This window comes from Pleurodeles waltl, chromosome 4_1 (genome assembly GCF_031143425.1).
Source record: "Pleurodeles waltl isolate 20211129_DDA chromosome 4_1, aPleWal1.hap1.20221129, whole genome shotgun sequence".
NCBI lineage: Eukaryota > Metazoa > Chordata > Amphibia > Caudata > Salamandridae > Pleurodeles > Pleurodeles waltl.
In genome coordinates, this window is record NC_090442.1 from 512,526,509 (window position 1) to 512,551,732 (window position 25,224).

Here is a 25,224-nt window from a genome sequence, read left to right on the forward strand (position 1 = left end):
CGTAATACGGCTGGTGGTATATCCGTCACTTTACCGTCACTTTTGGGACGGATTAACACTCCTCCAAAGTTAGAATAACCCCCTTAATGTTTACCATGTCCAAACTTTTAACAATGCAACAATAATAAACTATGGGCCTGATGTATCAAGAATGCATTTTGCGAATCGGAAATAGCGATTTTTAAGAAATCGATATTTCTGAGTTGCAAGATGCAATGTATCAAATTTGTGATTCGGTAATAGCGATTTCTTAAAAATCGCAAATGCTAGTACCGAATCGCAAATTGCGATACAGCCCCCATTCGCATATATGGGCCTGTCGGCCCATATTTGCAAATATTTTGCATGTCCCAAATTGCGAATTCCTAATTGGAATTCGCAATTTTGGGAAATGCAAAGTCCAGGGTGCTGGGGGCCTAAGGCCCCCTCTGCTCCACCCCAAAACATTTTTTAACAACATGTAAGGTGCACACATGCCAAAAGGGCATGTGTGCTTTACATGTAAATTTAAAAATGCATTTTAAATGCTTTTTTAAAATTTGCACATGGTTACCACCAAGTTCAACTTGGTAGTAATAGCAATTCCTTAATGCCCAATTCACATTAAGGAATTGCTTCATACATGTGCTTTAGAAATCGCAAATAAGGATTCTTTATTTGCGATTTCTTATTTAGAGAGTCGCAATTTGCGACTCTAAACAGGGTCGCAATTTTAAGGAATCGCTATTTTGCGATTCCTTAAAATTGCATTCAGAATGCCTTTGATACATTCTGAAAGGGCTTTTTTCATTCGCGAATGCAAAAAGCTTTGATACATCTGGCCCTATGTTTTTTATCATTCTGCTGTTAAAAGGGTGGGGCTATGGGGAATGACGGGGATGAGGGGAGTGCACTGTGCACTCCCCTCAGTGCGGATGCGTGTTTGGCCAATCGTCTTGGGCTGGCCAAACACACATGAGCACCGTGCTCTTTCCAACCAGGCACTGTGTTGTTGGGCTGGAGAGAGCAGGCGCAGGCTCCCAGTCTGCCTGGGGCGCACTGGTTGGGTGCTCCAGCCAATCCTAATGCTGCTTTCATGCAGCGTCAGGATTGGCCGCAGGGTAGGCTGACAGTCTGTGCCTGCTGAGGGAACGGAGCAGCAGCACGGTAGGCACGTTTTTTTAAACTATATTTTTATATCAATAAAATCCCCTGTCCCCCAGCCACGTGCCACCCCACCCCTTTTAATCCCCACGAGCCGCGACTGTTGTTTACTCTGGAAGCTAGCAGGGTGTCATTATCTGAATATCGTCATCAATATTGTGATCTGAATAAAATTCACCAAAATATCACCCCATTGCAGTCAATAAAAGAAAATCTACAACTGATGGAACAATGTTTTTGCAAATGATATTTAAGACAGAATATTTATGCCAGACAATATTTTCTAGAGGCAGGTCTGACATACAACAGATAGCAGTGGGTTAGAAACTCACATATAACATGATACAATAATCAGACTAAGTAAACCCAAAAGTTCAGGTAGAGATATTTGTTAGGTGTTTATTTACAAACAGTAAAAAGAAGACAGCAACAAGCATTGGCAATGTGAATAGGTCTGACATTATGTCTTTGTCAATGCTTGGTTTGTTATGTCATAGCTTTTGCAAACCTTTACTGTTGGGAAAGCTGCTAAACCCTCTTTAAACCAAAAGAGTGGCTAAAATAAAAAAATAAAATAAATAAAAAATGTTTTGATTGCTATGGTAGTCCTGGTTGCCGATGGGATCTACTTTGTGTGTGAATGGCCTTCTTGTGAAAAGACAAAAAGCCATTACTCACAGTGAAGTTGGCCAATGCTGAAGTGGGCTGACCCATTGCTCCATTAAGTATGCTATAGTGGGAATTCAAATGTGAATGACGCAATATCAGACATTGGATGAAGAGGGCTGGCAGAGAGTAAGTATATTATACATGCAGATCTAGGAAAATCAAAAGGCCTTGCCTAATACTATCCTTAAACAAGCAATAGCAAACCCAATTGGTATGTATTTTGCTTTTGATGCAATGGCTAGCTTTTACTTTTTAATGTAAGCATATTCCACAAAAGTAAAATGGAGAAAAAAAGATAAACTGCTGCTGCCTGGCTGTGGTGTCCAAAAACCAATAAAAGAAACATATTTTCTTGCAGTCAGGTATATTCAAAACGGCCGTAAACCCGTTTTTTGTTTAATGCACACCACAGGAAAATATGATTCTTATTGATACAAATAAAGGTACCACTAACTTTGAATTACTAAACCTAAATACATAGTTTAAACATACAGGAATGACTAAAACGTAATGATGGATAAAGAATGGAAAGCAAAATCAGTGGCAAAGTAATTTATTGAACCACTAGGTTTGGCACTGAAGTGCACTGCATTTAGGCAGATGTGCACATGTGATCAGGCAAAATGTTATCAGTCACTGAGCATGAGAGCTAATCGCAAAAGTGAGCTGACCCATTGTCCCAGGTAGTGTGCTGTGCTGGACAGAATCAATGTTGCCGTGCAGTTTACATAATGACCAAAGAGATGAATTTCTAAATGAGAAGGCCTTCCATCATCTAATTTCTGTGCGCTGTAATTACATGGACTATGTAAGGAGCACCAACAGATTAGCACAAGTGTCTAAAGAAGTCACACTTTTGGTGAATAAGAGCCTTTTAATTCTTGCCCATCTTTCCATATGTATTAGTTTGTGCAGTTGCCAGCAATAACAACACAAAACTTATTTTTGTTTTTGTTTGCTCTGCGAGACCAAAAACAAGGCTTTGTTAGCACTCACACAGAATTCGAAATCAAAGCTTGAGTCGTACATTAAAGGCCATGGACAGAGCTACCCACCCCACAAGGGAGAGGTAATAAAGGAGGAGCATTAGCATGCCTCTACAGAGAAATGAAAGAAACCTTCTCACTGGCTTAGGTCCCTCCAGTGCTTAATTTGAAAATAAAAATGTACTGGTGCCAAAAGCCCTCCTATTAAACACAATGCTTCTCCAATTAAATGTGCAAACATGGAATGCTGGGGCATCGTTATCATGAAGCCATCTCCGGACTTTTCAATCCATTTACAGCCACTCCCTGCCCCTTCAGCTCAGTCTTGCAGCTTTCGGCTTTCTCCCATTGTGACGCTTTTTCATTATTCTCGTCCTCCACCTTTCCCATATGTGTCTTTTCCTCGCAGTAAATGCTTGAGAAAGAAAAACAAGTACCGCCCCTCAACCAATAAGCACAAATTAAGCACTGAGTCCCTCTGAGCTTCAGTGTGGTACTTGTTGCTAACAGACATGATATGGACTGCAGAGCGGCATGACTTGAGTGTGTCTGTTTTCACCCTGCTCTGCTGCTCCATCTTTTCTTGGCTATGTTATACTCCTTTAAGCTTTGTAGCCCTATGAGTGGCTGTGGTGTTCCTTGAATGGTAAACAGGTACATTTATAACATTTGGACAGGATTGTTTAACGTTGAGAAAACAGAGACTATGTATATCACAAAGAGAACCAACTTAACGAACAGTAGTATGGTCCAATCAGTTAAATGTTTGCACCTGCAGTGTGCAAGTCCAGAAATTACTAACGGAAGCCTTTCATCTTTGGAGTAAGTAAATTGGACAGTATTATTTGTTATTTTTAGTTTGGGCAAAGGCTTTAAAGAAAATGTCGTTGTGATATGCAAGGGAAATAAAAGACACACCTAAACACTGGGGTACAGATTTACAAAAACATTGTGTCCACTTTGAGTTACCTTTTTAAGGCAAACCTGATGCTAATTGTTGTAGTGGAATTTACAGTCAAACACAAATCACAATTCTAGTCACATCTGGCCTTAAAGTTATCCTCAATGAATAGAAAGACTCATCCAAACTATCCCCCCACACATGGTGGGAATGGGTCCAATTCAACAGAACTGCCTGTAACTCACTAAACCTAATCTTGATGACAACACCAATGGAGAACGGTATACTCTGGTGCAAACTAGACAACTTTGTCTCACTAGTCTGTGTAACCACGGTCATCTGATCTCTTTATCATTCATGCATTCACTCACTCATTCTTCCACCCTCCCTACTCTCCCACCTCCTCCTCTCCCTATCCACCATCCTTCTCCATGTACTCCCTACTTTTCATCCCATCACCTTCTTCTCTTCTCTCCGCTCTTTTACTCGGACTCATTCATCTACAACTGAGGTACCTTAATCCTTCACCACAACATCAAAAACTGCTCCATCACAATACATACACTGATTAACCTGACCTCACCATTGCAAACAAATACACTTATCTCTACTAAATACTTTTATAAATGTGGACCGACTCCTCATGCTATACCCTAAACTACTGTTCCCACTTGATTTGATGGTACCATGCAATGTTCTGTTTCTTTTCCTTTGTTATTTAATTTTCCTATTGTATAAAATCCCAATAAAACACTCTTGAAATAAAAAAAAAACTCTCAAGGCTCTAAAGTATTTGTGTAGGCGATGCTCCTTTGAAATGGAAAGGTATGGCGGTACACTATGTTTAGTCTGTTCTGTAATTGCAACTTAGACTTCTCTGTGAAAGTGCTTTGATTCTATCCACTGCCTGTCAATTAAGTGGACCAAAGTTTCTAAGAAACCATAGGCGCTCTCTTTAATTTGTTATTCAATGTGTTTTGAAGTAATACAATTGTAATTGTATGATTTGTCTTTGTTCTCCATCTTTAGTTCTCTCTGTTAAGGTTGCAGTTCTGTGAAATGTATGGAATTAATAGATCCCGTTATCAGGAGGCCATCTGTCTCTTTATTTTTTTAATTTTCAGATCTTGTGCTGATTGTAACTGCACCAAAAATGTTGTACAGTTCAGCACATACTCAAATCATAATGCAATGTATATTTTAGAGTTATGTAGGCCATTTACAGGTCAGGGAATCAGAAAAATAATTGAATGATGCATGATGCTGTATTATGGATCGAGAAATGCCTCCTGTCAGATCCTATTTCTTGTGAGCCGCTCAGGTGTGCACGGAGCCTTAAACCTCGTGAGTGGCACTAAGCATGAAGCAGTCTATTCTTCTTCCAAATACTAGGACTGCAGTATGGGAAAAATGACAGTGTTCTTCTGGTTGTATTTTATTTCCCTACGGATACAATCAGTTCTGTTTGGATGCCATGGCAACCGAGGTCAAATTGCTATTTTTCCTCCTACACTGGATTGGCACAATTGGATTATGCTCTTAACAATAAAAGCAAATGCTTTAGTGGCCCTGGACAGCCTTTATTGTTGTAGACTTGGATAAAGCCTGACTTAAAATGAAGGAACATGCTTTTAAGAGAATGTCACCTTCGTGCATCCATAATACCAGTGTGTACTGGTAGTGATGCAGTCACATGCTAATCGTTTTTTATGGAGGCTTTTACTTTTACTCAATGGAAGCATACTGAGTCCCGCGTGCATCTTTCCTGATTATCTTGCACAGTATTCAGAAAATCCTTTATGTTTCAAATATTAAAATTCATCCTCTACACTCTATAAAGATTGACTCAGCACTGTCCTGGCATTATCTAGAATGAGGTATTTTCGAGAGCTATCACTCTGACACAAAAACTTCATGAAAGAGTAGAACATTTTCTAGAATATGCAACAAGTATTTTAGATTCTTTTAAGGACACAGAGGAGAGGATTATGTTTTCTCTATCTCGACAATCAAAAACCAATAAAAGCCTCATGGGAAATGTGGTTTGTTAATATATTCATGTTTTTTGATTGGCTGCTATTTGGAGTAGTAAAGATAGAGAAAGCATAATCAGAGCCTGTGGTCCTGACATGGAAATTGAAGCTAGAACTCGTGTGACAGGAGAAGTGGCCAAAACGGGGCCACTACATAGTGATAAAGAAATTAAGTTTTCACCGACTCACAGAATGAGTGAAATGTTTTGCTTGGAAAGTCAAATAGGAGGTGAGGACATTTTCACCAAGTGAAACATTTTGGGGGCCAAAAAACAGGATTTCTCTTTTGCTCATATAGCCGGGTAGTATAAGCTTTGAATACAAAGGTTCATAGCCAGTTGTGATGGGGCAGTGCTGACTAGTACCTGAACTGGTCTTTTGTTTTTGACTATGCAATGTTTGAATGGGGCACAGTAGAGGGGACAACAGAGAAACAATGTGTGGCTATATTATAAAACAAGCTAGTCTATGACAAGTCCTTTCAGGGCCTTATCTGTGTGTCAGGCAGACGTTTTGATATTAATTCTTAAGAATGGACCTACAGTAGGATGAGAGGAGTATTACTCTCTCAGTATGGTATTTGCTGTTTCATGCATTATTCCATCTCCTAAGGAGTCTTTCCATTGAAATGTACAAGGAATGGTTGTACATGTCAAAAATAGACTGTCATCAAACACTATCATGGGATTTTTGTACTGGCTTTTCTGCTGCCAGGCTTCTGCGTTGCCCTTTAACATAACTGGCACCTCCCATGATGCTACCCTGTTCTGCTCCCAGTAGGCACATTTGTACAAAACACCACACCAACTCAGTGACTCATCTTCCACTTTCTCCTGGTGGCACTCCTGCTGCTATGCACTCCTGCTTGGTCTGTGGCGTTTTCCTCTATGGCTTTTTGCTCTACCTCGAGTCATCCATTATTACCATTACTTATTTTACAAAATAGTGTTTTCTCTCACCTAGTACTCCTACATATCCACATTCCACTCTGTTAGACTTGGCATCCTTGGTGTGGTCTCCCCTAACTTTTTACCTCTGTTCCCCACATTGTTGATGTGTGCTGGACTCTGTTTTTGCTTTTTTTGTTACACTAGGCACTTTACCACTGCTATCCAGTGCTAAAGTGCAAGTGCTCCTGTGTAAAATGTATGTGTGTTAGAAATGGGGTCTTTGGTTGACAGTCAGGTTACCCCCTGTTCAAGCAAGGACCCTCACTCTAGTCAGGGTAAAAGAGAATCACCCTCTGCTAACCCCTGCTTACCCCCTTGGTAGCTTGGCAGAGCAGTAGGCTTAACTTCAGAGTGCTAGGTGTAAAGTATTTGTACCAACACACACAGTAACTTAATGAAAACACTACAAAATGACACAACACCAGTTTAGAAAAATAGGAAATATTTATCTAAACAAAACAAGACCAAAATGACAAAAATCCGACATACACAAGTCAAGTTATGATTTTTTAAAGATCAAACTCAAAAATAGCGCTTAGAAACACAAAATGCTTTGATGAGGTGTTAACACGGCGTCGTGACAGAGTCATTCCTAACAAGCCGACACCAGCGGCGCCGGACACGGAGTCGCATGGACCCCCAAGTACAGTACCTTTGGTGAAAAGTGAAAACAAGGCAATGCGCAAGGTCGTGGATCGCGGTGTCTGTGTGAAAGATTGAATCTGCGCACTTCGAGCGGCAGCGGTCACGACGTGGTGCAACGACTTCCACGGAGTCGCGGACTTCAGTGGGGCTGCAGCGGCGTGGGGCCTGCGAAGGTCGTCGCGTTCCAGTGAAGATCACGGAGTCAGTTACAGGCGGCGTCACCGGATTCAGCAGCGGCATCGGTCTGCAGTCGTCTTGAGTCGATTTCCTTGGATTTCCACCAGCTTTCCTTTCAATGGCACAGGGACTGGATAGGGTACCACTTGTCATAGCAGGAGTCTCTCCAGAGACTCCAGGTGCTGGCAGAGAGAAGTCTTTGCTGTCCCTGAGACTTCAAACAACAGGAGGCAAGCTCTAAATCAAGCCCTTGGGGATTTCTTCACAAGATGGAAGGCACACAAAGTCCAGTCTTTCCCTCTTACTCTGGCAGAAGCAGCAACTGCAGGATAGCTCCACAAAGCACAGTCACAGGCGTGGCAGCACTTCTCCTCAGCTCTTCAGCTCTTCTCCAGGCAGAGGTTCCTCTTGATGTCCAGAAGTGATCTAAAGTCTGTGGTTTTGGGTGCCCTTCTTATACCCAATTTCTCCTTTGAAGTCGGCCTACTTCAAAGTAAAGTCTCTTTTGAATGTGAAATCCTGCCCTGCCCAGGCCAGGCCCCAGACACTCACCAGGGGGTCGGAGACTGCATTGTGTGAGGACAGGCACAGCCCTTTCAGGTGTAAGTGACCACTCCACCCCTCCCTCCTAGCACAGATGGCTCATCAGAAAATGCAGACTACACCCCAGCTCCTTTTGTGTCACTGTCTAGAGTGAGGTGCAACCAGTCCAACTGTCAAGCTGACCCAGTCAGGGAATCCAGAAACAGGCAGAGTCACAGAAATGGTATAAGCAAGAAAATGATCACTTTCTATAAGTGGCATTTTCAAATGTACAATCTTAAAATCAACTTTACTAAAAGAAGTATTTTTAAATTGTGAGCTCAGAGACCCCAAACTCCACATGTCTGTCTGCTCCCAAAGGGAATCTACACTTTAATCAGATTTAAAGGTAGCCCTCATGTTAACCTATGAGAGGGACAGGCCTTGCAACAGTGAAAAACTGATTTAGCAATATTTCACTGTCAGGACATAGAAAACACATTACTATATGTCCTACCTTAACCATACACGGCACTCTGCACTTGGGGCTACCTAGGGCCTACCTTAGGGGTGTCTGACATGCAAAAAAGGGAAGGTTTAGGTTTTGCAAGTGGGTACACTTGCCAAGTTGAATTTACAGTTAAAACTGCACACACAGACACTGCAGGGGCAGGTCTGAGACATGATTACAGAGCTACTTATGTGGGTGGCACAACCAGTGCTGCAGGCCCACTAGTAGCATTTGATTTATAGGTCCTGGGCACTTCTAGTGCACTTTACTAGGGACCTACCAGTATATCAAATATGCCAATAATGGATAAACCAATTACATACAATTTACACAGAGAGCATATGCACTTTAGCACTGGTTAGCAGTGGTAAAGTGCTCAGAGTTCAAAAGCCAACAGCAACAGGTCAGAAAAAATAGGAGGCAGGAGGCAAAAAAATTGGGGATGACCCTGCATAAGCAAAAAAGTCCAACACGACCCCCTACCAGCCTAAAGCCAGGGAAACAATCAATACCTTGATGTGCTTCCCTGATTGGGGCGATAGAACAAGGACCCAGGCCCACAACAGCAGGGGCATGTTCCAGTTCTACGCCTTCCTGACTCCAGTTGGATGCCTCTGTCCATACTCTCAGGGCCCACTAAGCTAACCCATGGGCAACCCTTCTCCACATCTGCAGACACCATCTGTGCAGCACCTAACTTTACTTTGCTCACAGATGTATTCCAATAGGCAGATAGTACCACCAGGGCCAACACAGTGGTGTTGCCCACTCCACTCCTGGGGTGTGACTCTCGTCTCCCCTCTAAGGGCAACTCTGTCCACCAGGACAGCAAGCCACAGGGACCCCTGACAACTGTCAGGGATGGGAGCCCGACCTCAGGCCTCTCCAACCACTGTGACTGTGGAGAGTGGGGGGCGGTAGCCCCAGGTGCCTGGCACCCTTTGAACACTCTCCCTTCCACCAGGTCAGGGATGACAACCTGACCCTGGTCCTCCCCTCTGGGGCTTTGTACCCTCCCTCCAGTAGCGGCACCCCCAGAGTCCAAAATTGTCAGGATGCTTGTAGAGGCAGTCCTGTACAATTCCTTCACCAGTGCAGGGATGTTAACCTGCAACTGGTCTTCCACTCTGGGGCTCTGTACCCACCCTGCAGGAGTGGCCCCCGTAGAGTCCAAAATTGTCAGGATGCTTGTAGAAGCAGTCTTGCACAATTCTTCCACCAGTGCAGTGATGTTAACCTACCACTGGTCCTCCAACCTGGGGTCTGTACCTTCAGGTTGGGCCAGGGGTGAGGCTGCCCTCCCCCTGCCCTCCCTCCCTTCTGGGGTCCTGCACCCCCAACTAGGAGTGCCCCCCCAGAAGACAACATGGTAGGGGCACTGTTAGCAATAGCTCCTTCCTCCAGGTCAGGGGGGACACCCTGAACCTGGCCTTCCAATCCATGGTCTGTACCCTTAGATTGCAGTGGGGTCAGGGGTGAGTCTCTCTCTCCCCTGCCTCTACTCTCAGGGTTCTGCACCCCCCCTCACGGAGAGCACCCCTTGAAATCACACCGGGGGGGGGGGTGATTGGGCAAACCGCCCTCCCTTTCAGGTCAGGGTTTACATCCTGCACCTGATCCTCTAGTCCAGGGTCTGTACCCACAGACTGGACCACCGCCTGGCAACCCAGGACTTCCTGGGGGGCATACCTACCCCCTACCAGGTCCGCGTTTACCCTCTGAACCTGGTCATCCAACCCAGAGTCACCACCTTGTAGTTGAACCACTACCTGGCACACCAGGACCTCCAGGGGGCACACTTACCCCCTCAAGGGACACACCGTCCCCAAGGGCCACACAAGAGTCTGGCTGGCGCAGGTCTCCTGACCTCTGCCCATTTGACAGAGTCTGGATTCACCCAACCCAGAAATGGTCTCACCAAGGTCATTCCTGGGGGGCTCTGCTCTCAGAGCTGACCCCTGACCCTCCAGGTTCTGCACTGGGGTCCGCAACCCCCTCTCAACCCTCTGTCGGGACTTCTGCACCCCCTCCGTAGGAGTGGTACTGCCAGACACCAGAACTGGTGGGACGCTGGCTATAGCCACCCCCCTAAGTTCTCCTGACTCTGTGGGATCTCCCTCAACAGATGGCCCTATGGCACAGGCTAGGCTATCCTCCTGGTGTTCCCTCATGGAACCCTCCAGGACCTGGGACCGGATCTCAGGCACCTTGGGCCTCAACAAATCCCCATTCCCTCTCAGCTGAGACTGGACATGGGGTCCCTCACCCATCCCACTACACTTGGACCTACCTGGGACACTACAATCCTTCCCTACCTCACCTGGTCTGGAAACACCGAGACCACTCCTCTCAGGAGCACCCCCGAATGCCTCTTCAGACTCTCTGGTACTCACCCAGAAGTCTTCCTCCATTGTAAGCTCCATGGGGTCAGAGAACTCACACTCCACCTGGTGTTGGCGTAGCTCTGGAAAATAAGGACTAGACATATGCTCTCCAGCAACTACATCACACAGCCCCTCACATGAATTAACCAAAGTACCCTTCACCCAACCATCCAGAGACTCTGCTTTGGGGGATCCCTTCTCCCTGTCAATCTCACCTAGAGTCAGTAGAGTGTCCCTCCCACCAGTAGGAATATGACTCCCCATGCCAGTTCCCCAATCCACCTCAGGGACCCTGCGCATCACTGGAGCTACCTCATACCCCTGAACCTCCTGGTGTGTGTTAACTCCCTCCTTCAAGTAGGACACCACATCTCTGGGCCTGTGCACTTCTTCAGCAGTACTGGATACAAGATTTTTGCTGCCACCATCTGAACTGGACTCAGCCCTCATGGCTTCCAACTTCAGCTCTTTACAGCTCAGCTCTTGAGCTGCAATCCTTTCTTTTTCCAGGGCTAAGGCTCTCTTCTCCTCATCCCTCTCAAGCTCTGCTTCTAGCTCTTCCAGACTCCGGATTCGAGCTAGGGAGCCAATCATCTTTTTCAGTTCCCTCCTCAGGGCCACTGCCCTCCTCCTCAGAGTAGTTCTCCTCCTCGGACTCATTTGGTGGTGTTGCCTGACAGTGTTTCAACTCATACTGAAACAGGGTTGATTCAAGATCCTCCCTTCTGGATTTCTTACTCACAGCCAGTCCCTTTTCCATGCAGAATGCTTTAAGCTGCCACTTTTTATAGATAAATAGGTGCCAGAAATTGACTTCCGTTCTGCAAAGGCTTCACAACCAAAAACCAGAGTCCAAAAATAGTAGCAATATTTCCAGGAGGACATCGGAGAACAAAAAGCAGAATCACAAGACAAGTAGTATGTGGTCACGTAGTGGCCTGAACTCAAAACAGTAGTGTACACTTAATCACTGTATGTCAAGTACAAATACAAGTCCAAATCCCAACCACTGATTACCAATGTTAGAAATGGGGCCTTTGGTTGACAGTCAGGTTACCCCCTGTTCAAGCAAGGACCCTCACTCTAGTCAGGGTAAAAGAGAATCACCCTCAGCTAACCCCTGCTTACCCCCTTGGTAGCTTGGCAGAGCAGTAGGCTTAACATCAGAGCGGTAGGTGTAAAGTATTTGTACCAACACACACAGTAACTTAATGAAAACACTACAAAATGATACAACACAGTTTAGAAAAATAGGAAATATTTATCTAAACAAAACAAGACCAAAATGACAAAAATCCGACATACACAAGTCAAGTTATGAATTTTTTAAGTTTAAACTAAAAAATAGCGCTTAGAAACACAAAATGCTTCGATGAGGTGTTAACACAGTGTTGTGACGGAGTCATTCCCAACAAGCCGGCACTAGCAGTGCCGGACACAGAGTCGCGTGGACCCCCAAGTACAGTACCTTTGGTGAAGAGTGAAAACAAGTCGATGCGCAAAGTTGGGGATCGCGGCGTCTGTGCGAAACGTTGAGTCTGTGCACTTCGAGCGGTGTCAGTCACGAGGTGGTGCGGCGACTTCCATGGCGATGTGGACTTCAGCGAGGCTGCAGCGGCGTCGGGCCTGCGAAGGTCGTCCCATTCCAGCGAAGATCACGGAGTCGATTGCAGGCGACGTCACCGGATTCAGCAGCAGCATCAGTCCGAAGTCGTTCGAAGTTGATTTTCTTGGATTTCCTCCAGCTTTCCTTTCAAGGGCCCAGGGACTGGATAGGGCACCACTTGTCAGAGCAGGAGTCTCTTCAGAGACTCCAGGTGCTGGCAAAGAGAAGTCTTTGCTGTCCCTGAGACTGCAAACAACAGGAGGCAAGCTCTAAATCAAGCCCTTGTAGATTTCTTCAAAAGATGGAAGGCACACAAAGTCCAGTCTTTGCCCTCTTACTCTGGCAGACGCAGCAACTGCAGGATAGCTCCACAAAGCACAGTCACAGGCAGGGCAGCACTTCTCCTCGGACCTGAGGTGCTTGTCTGGATTGACGCATCGCTCTCCTGCGTAAAGGAAAAACGACGCACGCTGACCCGACCGGGGGAGGAACGACGTACGGTCTCGCTTGGGAGTGAGAAATCAATACTTTGCTGGCCTTTTCTGACACGCACTTGCCCATGTGGTGTTATTTTGACGCAACCCAAGTACTTTTTCACGGTAACAGCGTTAGCACTGTTTTCTAAGGATTTAAGACTCTTTTTGCTAAGAACCGCCAAAAACAGGCTGGCGGGAAGGGGGTCAGAATCCCCATGGCGGATTTGGGCAACCGGGGGAAATCCGGCGGGAAACCGCCGGACCCGGTTTTCTGACCACGGCTTTACCGCCGCGGTCAGAATGGCCCAGGAAGCACCACCAGCCTGTTGGCGGTGCTTCTGTCATTTTAGCCCTGGCGGTCTCGGACCGCCAGGGTTAGAATGACCCCCTTTGTTTTCTTTTAAAAGACTTAAAACACTTTATATCACTTTCCAGTGATATCTCAATATATACTTATTGCATTTTAATCGTTTTGACCTGCATCTTACCAGTAAATATTACATGTTTTTCTAAACACTGTGTGGTGTATTTTTGTGGTGCTATATTGACTGCTCAGTGCCAAGATACCAGAGGGTGGGCACAGAATAATTTGGATTGTGTGTGACTTACCCTGACTAGAGTGAGGGTCCTTGCTTGGACAGTGGGTAACTTGACTGCCACCCAAAAACCCAATTTTTTACAGATTACATTAATAACATATTTAGAACTTATGAGTTCACCATTAATGATTTATGATTCCAAATGTATCTTTTTAGTCTATCGATCATATCTTAATTTATTTAAATACAAACTCATATTGCCTCATAATATAAACACATGAATACGTTTTCAAAGTTGTATATAGCGTATTCTTTTTAATAATAAAAATATGAATGTAGCATCAGCAGTGAGAAACAGGCGAATAATATATGACCACATAACATCTATACTTTACCATGTGTTAAAGCTTTTGCATTTTTTGTGGGTAAAAAAGAATCTGTAAGTCTAACACCAATTCTTCTCTCAGCTATATATTGAATAAAAGATATTTCCCAAATAAGTGTACATTTTAGGGAAGCTATATTTTCACAAGTTTTTGCATTCTTTCAGGCTCAAAGACAAAATCTATTATATGCAATACTATAGTTTCGAATTTAACAAAACAAAGTTTAGGAAATTAAATAATTTTGGGGGGGGGTTAGCTAAATGATATATATGATAAATACAAATCTGGCTTGAGCGCTCAGGAAATTAAGCTTTGCCAAATGATATAGTGAACATCTGAATATCACGAGATGACATTTTGACAATGTTGATTGAGACTGCCATCCTTTACAGTATGAATAAACTTTATAATGACAGGATCTGTTAGTTACAGCACATATAAAAGGCAGAATCATTATATAGAAAGCTATCCTTGCTATAGAGCAAGGCAGAACTATATATTATGTTATATTGAGTTGTATAGCACACTATACCCTAGAAGGTATTCAGGCATGTGGGTAGGTATGTGGCTCTAATGTGTTCCATGTGGGAGGTTGTTTCATGTCTTGAGTGTGATGTAAGAGAATGAGCATACTCCAATATTGCTTTTGCGGATGCGGGGGAATGTGTGCGAGTGAGAGTGAGGCGGAGTGTAAGTGGCTTGGTGAAAGTGAATGTGGCTGGTCAGGTATTCTAGTCCTGTATTGTGTAGGGCACTGTATGTGTGCATGATGAGTTTGAATTGGCTGCGCTTGTGAATGAGGAGCCAGTGAAGCTTCTTGAGGAGTGATGTGATGTAAGTGCAGAATGGAGTTTGAGAATGAGTTTTGCAGCAGTGTTCTGGATGGCCTGAAATCTGTGTGGGAGTTGTTTGGAGATTGTTTAGAGATTCTGAACTAGTCCAGCCTGCTGCTGATGAGTGCTCGTGTGACGGTCCTTCTAGTGTTCTGAGGCAACCATTTGAAGGTCTTTCATAACATACATGGGATGGAAAGAGGAGGTGCACACCTCATTGACTTGTGCCATCATGTTGGTCTTGCCATCTAGTATGATCCTTAGATTTCTTGTATGGTCTGTGGATGTGGGTGTTGGACTTAGCTCCAACGGTCACCAGTTGGAGTCCCATGGGGAGGTCTTGTCAATGTTAGAGCTGCAGGCAACTCATTCGCATTCAGCCTACTACCATGGTTGTGCAGTTCGTGAAGTTGGTCCTGGTGGTCTTGTCTGTTAGGAAAAGGATGAGTTGGGTGTCATTGGTGAAGGAGATGAAGTTGATGTCTTGTGACTGGATGATGTTGGTGAGTGGTGTCATGTATATGTTGAAAAGTGTGGGGCTGAGGGACAATCCCTGTGGGACTCCTCATATCAGCCTCTTGGTCTCCGATGTGAAGGGTAGCTGCCTCACCCTTTGGATTCTTCCCATGAGGAAGGAATAGATCCATTGAAGATGCCAATCTTGTGGCGTGTTCTGATGAAGGTTTTCTGAGAGACAGTATCGAAGGCTGCAGAGAGGTCAAGTAGGATGAGGGTTGATAGTTCACTTCATTCCTGAATGATTCAAATGTCATCAGTGGCCACGATGAGTGCTGTTTTGGTGCTGCTGTGGTTCATTCTGAGTCCTGATTGAGTGTTGTCTAGAAGATGGTGTAGTTGTGTAGGTTGAAGTGGGTTGTGAGTGCCTTGTTCATGGCATCCTCAATCACTTGCTCAATAGGGAAGGAAGGCGATGGGTCAGATGTGCTCAGCTGATTCGGCTTAGCTGTCAGCTTCTTGACAAGGGTGTTGATTTCTGCACATTTCCATTAATCTAAAAAAGTGGTGGACATGATGGAGATGTTGATGAAGTGGGTCAGGGTGATTCTGATTGGTGATGTTCTCAGATTATAAATGTAGTGGGGACATGGATCCATTAGGGCCCATGATAGATGCTCAGCATGATTACTGCTGTGTTGTTTCTGGTGAGGGTTTTCCATTTGGTCAGGTTGGTGTGCGGAGTTGTCATAGTTGTTTGTGATTTTGCTGTGGAGAAGTTGGATAGATTGTCGCAGAATTGTTGGGAGTAAGTGATGTTATTGACAGTGGCTAAGGGCGAGGTGAAATCCTTAATGATTGAGAAAATCTCCTTGCAGCTGTTGGAGCTTTCTTTGATATATAAGAGGTCTGCTTTAGGGAATCTTTATTCCTCTCTATAAACAGTATCAACCCCTATTTACAGGCCTGCCAAAGCTTGCAATTAAATGAATATTCTTACAATGTAGACAGTGTTACAACCACATTATCAAATTAGGTATACTGTGAAATAAAGATCAGTTGGGGACAGCGGTGTTAGAAATAAATTCTCTGTTTTAGGTTTGCTTTAATAAAAGCTGTAAAGCATAATTTAACTATGCCAAATCCTAACAGGGGTAATATCTAATATGGGCAGTGAGTAACTGGAATTACTGGCTTTATAGTTGGTTGAGGTGTCAGCATCATGCTCCAGAAATTGAAAATATCTGCCAAAGGCGCAACATGTAGCATAACAGATGGGCAACTCAATAATGGATGTGCTTTTCATGAAGCGGTTCTAAATGACATTAAACAGCGCAATCCAAGTTGCCTATGATGTCACACAGAAGCCCAAGATGGAAAATGTCCAATGAGTTACAAGTGGCCATCTAGAATTTCATGTTCCATATCCAGATCAGCAGCACAGTGGTTGAGAAGTCTTGGCGAAGCTATAAAGAATTCACCGGTGCCTGCCTCAAACCTGCTGCCCCTCACTGGTACCAAAACCTACTAATCGCCCCTGCTACCCTAGGGCTATCTCTCCCATTCCACACATAAATGAAATAAAATACTTTGCATCCTACCACCATCCTAAACGGCCACCAGAATTTGTGCCCTCCATCCAAGTATTCCAAAATAAAATGCCTGGTGCAACTCCACTCCATCTCCATCATATTCAGCATTTCCCTCCCCTCTGCTGCATACATTTTATAACACCTGGTGTCCTGCCACACACCCATACCATCCTGTCGTCATTGCACTTCCTTAATTCAACACTCTGAGAGAGCAACACTTAGTGTTCTGCCGTTGGTGACTTTGAAGGTCCTTCCCTATTAAAGCTATTCTATAAAGCAGCCACCTCACAGACAGCTAGGCCTCATGTCCCAGAACATCTCATGATTAGTTGCATGTGTGACAGAGAAGGTGGGAGATGACAGTTGGCATTCTATCTCTCCCCTGGTGAGATCGATCAGGAGGTTCTTATAGAGCGCAAGCCTGTCACCCCAGGGGGTCTAAAGGCACTGGTTTGGTGCTGCGGGGCAGGCCAGTCTGGCTGCAGTGATGGTTGAAAAGCCAAGTCTTTAGTTGCTTCCTGAAGTCCTTCAGGGAGGGGGTAGCACAGAGATGGGGGAGGAAGGGTGTACCAGACTTTGGCGGCGAGATGGAAGAAGGAACGTCCTCTGAGGTGTTTTTTTACAGTTGTGGGGGATGTGGGCCAGGACGAAGGAGTCCAAGTGGAGTTCTCTGTTGGGTTGGTGGTACTTGAGTCAGTGGTTAATGTAAGCAAGTCCGGAGTCATGTAAGGCCCTGTGAGCATGAGGGAGGAGTGTGAAGAGGCATCTTAGTTGTATGAGGAGCCAGTGGAGGGCTTTGAAGTGGGGCGTGATGCTAGTCCTTCTGGGAAGGTCATGAACAAGTCTGGCTGCAGTGTTTTTAATGATCTGAAGGCACCCTAGTAGTTGTTTGGTGGTCCCGACGTAGAGAGTGTTGCAGTAGTCGAGACAGCTGCTGATGAGGGCATTGGAAGATCTTGCAGACCATGTGGATGGTGTTGAAGCAGGCTGAGGAAACAATGTTTTTTTCTTCATGGTAAGGTGGGTGTCCAGAATGGGAGGAAGAACAAGGGTGGTGGGACACCATGTGTTTTCCCAGGAGGAGAGCTTGTGTCCAAAGATGAGGACTTCTGTTTTGTCAGAGTGTAACTTGAGGCAGTTGCATTTCTTCCAGGCAGCGATGTCAGTCATGGTGTCTTGAAGTTGGTTCAGTGGAGGTGGCGTCGTCTGCGAAGGAGAAGATGAGCTGGGTCCTGTCTGCAGAGGAGATGATGTTGAGACTGTGGGTGCGGGCGACGTTGGCTAGTGGAGTCATGTAGACATTGAAGAGGGTGGTGCTGAGGGAGGAGTCCTGGGGGATGCCGCAGATGATATCTTTATGGGAGGAGACGAAGGGAGGGAGGAGGATCCTCTGTGTTTGGCCGGTGAGGAAGGAGGAGATCCAGTAATGTGCCTTGTCTTGGATGCTGATGTCATGAAGTCTGGGGATCAGGGTGTGATGGGAGACGATGTTGAATGCTGGCAAAAGAACTAGGAGTATGAGGACTGCTGTGCCACCGAGGTCGTGAATGTTCCTGATGTAATCGTCAGCAGCGATCAGGGCTGTCTCCATGCTGTGGGTGGGCCAGAACCCATATTGGGATGTGCCCAGTAGGTGGTTGAGTTCTAGGTGGTGTGTGAGTTGGCTGTTGATGGCTTTTTCCAGGACTTTGGCGGGAAACGGAAGGAGTGAGGTGGGCAGTAATTCTTGAGTTTGCTGGGGTTTGCAGAGGGTTTCTTTAGTAGTGGTTTGACCTCTGCATGTTTCCAGATGTTGGTAAAGGTGGCTGTGGTGATGGAGGCATTGAGCATGTCCCTGCGGGTGGATACTATTTCTTCTTTTCCCAGGTTGTAGAGGTGGTGTGGCAGGGCGTCCGCCGGGGATCCAGAGTGGATGGAGGTCATGATGGTGTTGATGTCTTCCATGGATAGCTGTTTCCATTTGAAGACCTGGGGATGGAGGTGTGGGTTCGGGTGCAATGGGTGTTGGGGTTGGACGGACGAGTCTCGAAGTTTCTGTAGATGTAGATGATTTTCTGGTAGAAGTAGTCTGATAGCTTGTTGCAGATGGATGTTCGTCATGGTGGAGGGGTAGGGAAATTCTCTGACGATGTTGAAAAGTTCTCTAGTTCAGTTGGAGCTGGCTTCAAGGTGGGAGTTGAGAGATTTTTTCTGAGTTGGGAGCGGTATGTTTTGAGCATGGCCCTGAAGGACTCAAGGTTGGCGGGGGTCTTGTTGGTGCTTGGGAGTGAGGAGTTCTGGGGTGAACCAAGGGGCTTGCTTGGTGGGTTTGTTGCTGGAGGTTCTTTTCAGGGGGACTATGGTGTCGGCAGTGGTTTTGAGCCAGTTGAAGATGTTTTGTAGGTGATGTTCGAGGATGTTTGATGGGAGGGTCTGGTGAATGGTGATCAAGGTGGCTTCTGTGACTTTTCCCCAGTAGCGGCGGGGGAGGGTGGAGGACTTGCTAGGGTGTCATGTGGTATGTCAATGGTGAAGTGCACAATGCTGTGTTCAGTCCATGTTACTTCAGTGGTGTGGGTGAACTTGGCTATGTCGCTGGTGGAGAAGATGGGGTCCAGTGTGTGTACTGCACTGTGAGTGGAGGTGGAGACTAATTGAGTGAGGCCGATGGTGCTCAAGTTATCAGTGAGTGTTCTGGAATTGATGTCGTTCGGGTCTTCTAGGTGGAAATTGAGGTCTCCCGGGAAGATTTAGTGGTCGTTTTTGACTGCCAGGGGGACAATGGAGCATGGTATGGTGTTGCAAAAGGTGGGGCGGGCCTGGTGGCTTGTAGACGAGGGTTCCTTTTATGGTTGTGCTGGCATTCAGTTTGATCTGGAAGTTGAGGTGTTCCATGATTGGTGTGGTGTTGTCGTCGGTGGCGTTGCTGAGGAGAGAGTCCTTGTTGATGATGGCAATGTCACCGCCATTTCTGTTGGGGGTGTCACAGTGGATCATCTTGTAGCCGGGGGGGAGGGGGTAAGTTTGGTGGCAATGTCAGGGGTGGATGCTGGGGTGAGCCAGGTTTCTGTGAAAGAGGGAGGTGACTGTGTCCCAAATCTCAATGATGTGTTTGCAGAGCGATCTGACGTTGAGTAGAGCACAGCAGAGTTGAGTGATGTGGCTGCGGGTCTGTTGTGTGGAGGTTGCAGTAGATCCTACGTTGCAAGAGAAGTGGCAGTTTTGGCAGGAGAAGGCGCCTTTGGTGGTCTGGGGTGAGGCAATGCTGCAGTCTGTGGTTAAAGTCTTTGGTTTGAGCTGTCCGATTTCATCTGGGAGTACCAATATCAGGCTGGAGGTCCAGGGGTCCTGGCACTGGGTGTCATCCAGGCATGGACAAATGCAGACTGGCTTGCTATTGGCATACCACTGGCGCGCCATTGGTGCACCCGCTGTGTGTGTCAGCTGTATGGTCACACAGTGACTGCCTTTAAGTAGGTCCTGTGGGGGACAGAATGCAGTGGGAGGGGCAGCGGAATGGAAGGAAAGGGTGGGAAAAGGCATTGGGGCTAGGAGTGCAGGATGGAAGAATGTGTTGACATTCCACTGCTTCTGTTAGATCTCAGAAGATGCTGGTGAGTTGGGGAAACATTGAGCAAGCAATAATTTCCCATAAAGGCAATGGAAAAACACATTTTGTATGCCCACTGTTGTTATATCATCATATTGAACAATTTGCTTCAAAATCCCACCCCTTCAATGCGGGCGTCGGCCACTGGCCGACGCCCGCACTACCTCCCTGGTGCAGGTCACGACCAGTGGCCGACACCAGGGAGGGGGTTAATAAATCCTCGACTGCCTCGCACCCGAGGATTTTTTTTAATTTTTTTTTGGTCCCAGGGAGACACGGAAGCTCTTCCGTGTCTCCCCCCGCACCCTACCCGCCCCTTTGTGACGTCAGCGCGCGGACGTAACAATGTTGATTTCCCCATCAAAGCAGGAGGCAGCCTTGCGGCCGCCTCCTGCTCCAATGGGGAAAACGGCCTTCCCCACGTTCAGGAAGGCCTCGTAAGAAAGGGGAGAGTCTCCTCTTTCTTACGAGGCCTTCTGAAAGTGTTTCCTGGCCCCCGATCGCGCCCCCCAGGGAGAACATTTTAAAAAAAGAATAAAATGGACAGGGGGTCGCCCGTGGGCAGGGCGACCCCCTGTGGGGGCAGTCTTTTTTTTTGTTGTTGCAGGGTTTCCCTGGGGGCCATTTTGGACCCCAAGGAAACCATACAACAAAAAAAATAAATAATAATACATATATATATATATATATATATATATATATATATATCTATATATATAGATCTATATATATAGATATATCTATGTAGATATATCTATGTACATGGATATATCTATAGACAGATCTATAGATATATATATATAGATATATGTATATATATATATATATATATATATATATAGATCTATCTATAGATATATCTATGTAGATAGATATATATAGAGATAGATCTATATTTATATATATATCACTTTTGTCAATATGTGTGTGGTTTCCCTGGGGGCTGCGATCGGCCCCCAGGAAAACCAGACCCACATATAAAAGTGATATATATATATATATATATATATATATATATATATATATATATATATATATATTTGCCACCAGTTATCTTGCAGTTGCAGCTTGCGTCTTCAAAGCAATGCACATACTTCAACTGACGCTTTTCAACTGTAGCTTTTAGGCAGCAATAAAAAAGTCAAGTAAGTATTGTGATTATGTTTCTGCTACAAAAGGGTCAGACTTGTCTAGTGGCAGTTTTAGTGCCATAAAGAAGCGCAGAAGGTTTATATGCCTACTGCAAAGAGCAAATCTGTATTTTATGTAAATAGTTGAGTACATTAGTAAAGTCAGCATTTACCTGTGCTATAATACAAATGAAATGTATGTGCGGGGTGGAGGGCGGCTATGGAGAGATGAAGGGCACTTTTGCTGGGTGGTAATGAGGGAATCTGAGGAGGAGGGAGTGGGAGCACCAATAATGATTGTTGGACTGGGCGCAGGAGGTGCTAAAGACTGTGACGAATGGTATGTGACAAGGGTTTTTTTGAGTGTCTTGAAAGAACGTGCTGATTGAGGGAAGAAGCGCAGGTAAGGTGGCCTCTACTGTTTCACGTATCTCACACACACCATCGATTTTGTGACTGTCTACGTAGGCTAGTGTTTTAGAGCAACAGTTTAGCCAATAGCAGAGATGGCATCTTGATGGATGACTGCTGCCGGCACTCGGGTTATAGAGGACAGCTCTGACATAGGATCAGAGACTGAGACATCAGATACTGAGACAGCATCTGAAGGATAGGACAATGGCGCAGACTCTGGGACTGATTTTTCAGTCAGAGGAGTCCCATTCGATAACTCCTCTTCCAGTACATTATGAGGGAGGTGATGAGGACAGTCCTGCTGTCCCTTCGCAAGCAGTCTGTGCAACTGGGTAATAGTGGGTTAGCCCAACCCAGAGAGCAGGTGAATGCGGCGGCAAGCAGAGAGAGAGAGAGAGAGTGCTCTCTTGGGAGCTCCCCAATTTAGTTCAGCCCCAAATTCCACTGCCCAAATCGTATTGTGGAGACATCAAAATTATCTATCGCAAAACAAACTGGTTTTATAAGGCAGGCACCTGTGTTTTTGGTCCTGGGTTCGGCGGCCATATAGAGAAACACACTAAACCCAAACATTTCTGTACACTAGACATTCGGGGGAGTCCACAGAGGTGTGACTTGTGTGGATTCCCCAAAGTTTTCTTACCCAGAATACCCTGCAAAGCTGAAATGTTGAATAAAAACTCTATTTTTCTCGCATTTCTGTCACACAAACTACAGGAATATGCTGGGATCCACAAAATTCCTACCACCAAGTGATTCCTCAGCTGTCCTGATAAAAACACTTCCCCACTTGAGTGCCTACACCTAGTGCCTGCATCAGGAATGGATCACCCGAGGGTCAACAGCTGCCTCATGTGAGGACCAACATTGACCGTTGTGTGATCTATTACGGTAGCGGGCACCAGGCCTACCCACACAAGTGAGGTACCATTTTTATCAGGAGACTTGGGGGAATGCTGGGTGGAAGGAAATTTGTGGCTCCTCTCAGATTCCATAACTTTCTGTCACTGAAATGTGAGGAAAACTTGTTTTTTAGCCACGTTTTGAGGTTTGCAAAGGATTCTGGGTAACAGAACCTGGTGAGAGCCCCACAAGTCACCCCATCTTGGATTCCCCTAGGTCTCTAGTTTTCAAAAATGCACAGGTGTGGTAGGTTTCCCTATGTGCCGGCTGAGCTAGAGGCCAAAATCTGCAGGTAGGCACTTTGCAAAAAACAGCTCTGTTTTCTGTCAAAAAATGGGATGTGTCCACGTTGTGTTTTGGGGCATTTCCTGTCGCGGGCGCTAGACCTACCCACACAAGTGCAGTGTCATTTGTATCGGAAGACTTGGGGGAATGCTGGGTGGAAGGAAATTTGTGGCTCCTCTCAGATTCCAGAACTTTCTGTCACTGAAATGTGAGGAAAATGTGTTTTTTTAGCCACGTTTTGAGATTTGCAAAGGATTCTGGGTAACAGAACCTGGTCAGAGCCCCACAAGTCACCCCATCTTGGATTCCCCTAGGTCTCTAGTTTTCAAAAATGCACAGGTTTGGTAGGTTTCCCTATGTGCCGGCTGAGCTAGAGGCCAAAATCTACAGGTAGGCACTTTGCAAAAAACAGCTCTGTTTTCTGTCAAAAAATGGGATGTGTCCACGTTGTGTTTTGGGGCATTTCCTGTCGCGGGAGCTAGGCCTACCCACACGAGTGGGGTCTAATTTTTATCGGGAGACTTGGGGGAACACTGGGTGGAAGGAAATTTATGGCTCCTCTCAGATTCCAGAACTTTCTGTCACTGAAATGTGAGGAAAACGTGTTTTTTTAGCCACGTTTTGAGGTTTGCAAAGGATTCTGGGTAACAGAACCTGGTCAGAGCCCCACAAGTCACCCCATCTTGGATTCCCCTAGGTCTCTAGTTTTCAAAAATGCACAGGTTTGGTAGGTTTCCCTATGTGCCGGCTGAGCTAGAGGCCAAAATCTACAGGTAGGCACTTTGCAAAAAACAGCTCTGTTTTCTGTCAAAAAATGGGATGTGTCCACGTTGTGTTTTGGGGCATTTCCTGTCGCGGGCGCTAGGCCTACCCACACAAGTGAGGCATCATTTTTATTGGGAGACTTGGGGGAACATAGAATAGCAAAACAAGTGTTATTGCCCCTTATCTTTCTCTACATTTTTTCCTTCCAAATATAAGAGAGTGTGTAAAAAAGACTTCTATTTGAGAAATGCCCTGCAATTCACATGCTAGTATGGGCACCCCAGAATTCTGAGATGTGCAAATAACCACTGCTCCTCAAAACCTTATCTTGAGCCCATTTTGGAAATGCAAAGGTTTTCTTGATACCTATTTTTCACTCTTCATATTTCAGCAAATGAATTGCTGTATACCCAGTATAGAATGAAAACCAACTGCAGGGTGCAGCTCATTTATTGGCTCTGGGTACCTAGGGTTCTTGATGAACCTACAAGCCCTTTATATCCCCGCAACCAGAAGAGTCCAGCAGACATAACGGTATATTGCTTTCAAAAATCTGATATCGCAGGAAAAAGTTACAGAGTAAAACATAAAGTAAAATGGCTGTTGTTTTCAGCTCAATTTCAATATTTTTTTTATTTCAGCTGTTATCTTCTGTAGGAAAACCTTGTAGGATCTACACAAATGACCCCTTGCTGAATTCTGAATTTTGTCTAGTTTTCAGAAATGTTTAGCTTTCCGGGATCCAGCATTGGTTTCACACCCATTCCTGTCACTAACTGGAAGGAGGCTGAAAGCACCAAAAATAGTAAAAATGGGATATGGCCCAGTAAAATTTCAAATTTGTGTTGAAAAATGTGGTTTTCTGATTCAAGTCTGGCTGTTCCTGAAAGGTAGGAAGATGGTGATTTTAGCACCAGAAACCCTTTGTTGATGGCATTTTCAGGGGAAAAACCACAAGCCTTCTTCGGCAGCCCTTTTTTCCCATTTTTTTGGAAAAAACGAAATTTTCACTGTATTTTGGCTAATTTCTTGGTCTCCTCCAAGGGAAACCACACACTCTAAGTACCATTAGAATCCCTAGGATGTTGGAAAAAAAGGACGCAAATTTGGCGTGGATAGCTTATGTGGACAAAAAGTTATGAAGGCCTAAGCGCTAACCACCCCAAATAGCTAAAAAAGGGCTCAGCACTGGGGGGGGGGAAAGGCCCAGCAGCTAAGAGGTTAAGGTAATTCGCCTGAAGAAGAACCATACATAACAAGTCCAAGCTTCACACTTGAATTGAAAAAGAAACACCCAGTAGAAAGATATTTGAGGAACAGGGTAAGTGA

At 45.3% G+C, this 25,224-nt stretch overlaps 1 protein-coding gene across 2 annotated transcripts in view; it reads left to right on the forward strand.

Annotated features, from left to right (window-relative positions):
- NELL2 (neural EGFL like 2) overlaps positions 1-25,224 on the forward strand; it is a 1,100,394-nt gene that overhangs the window by 573,740 nt on the left and 501,430 nt on the right. The gene's annotated exons all lie outside the window — the stretch shown is intronic.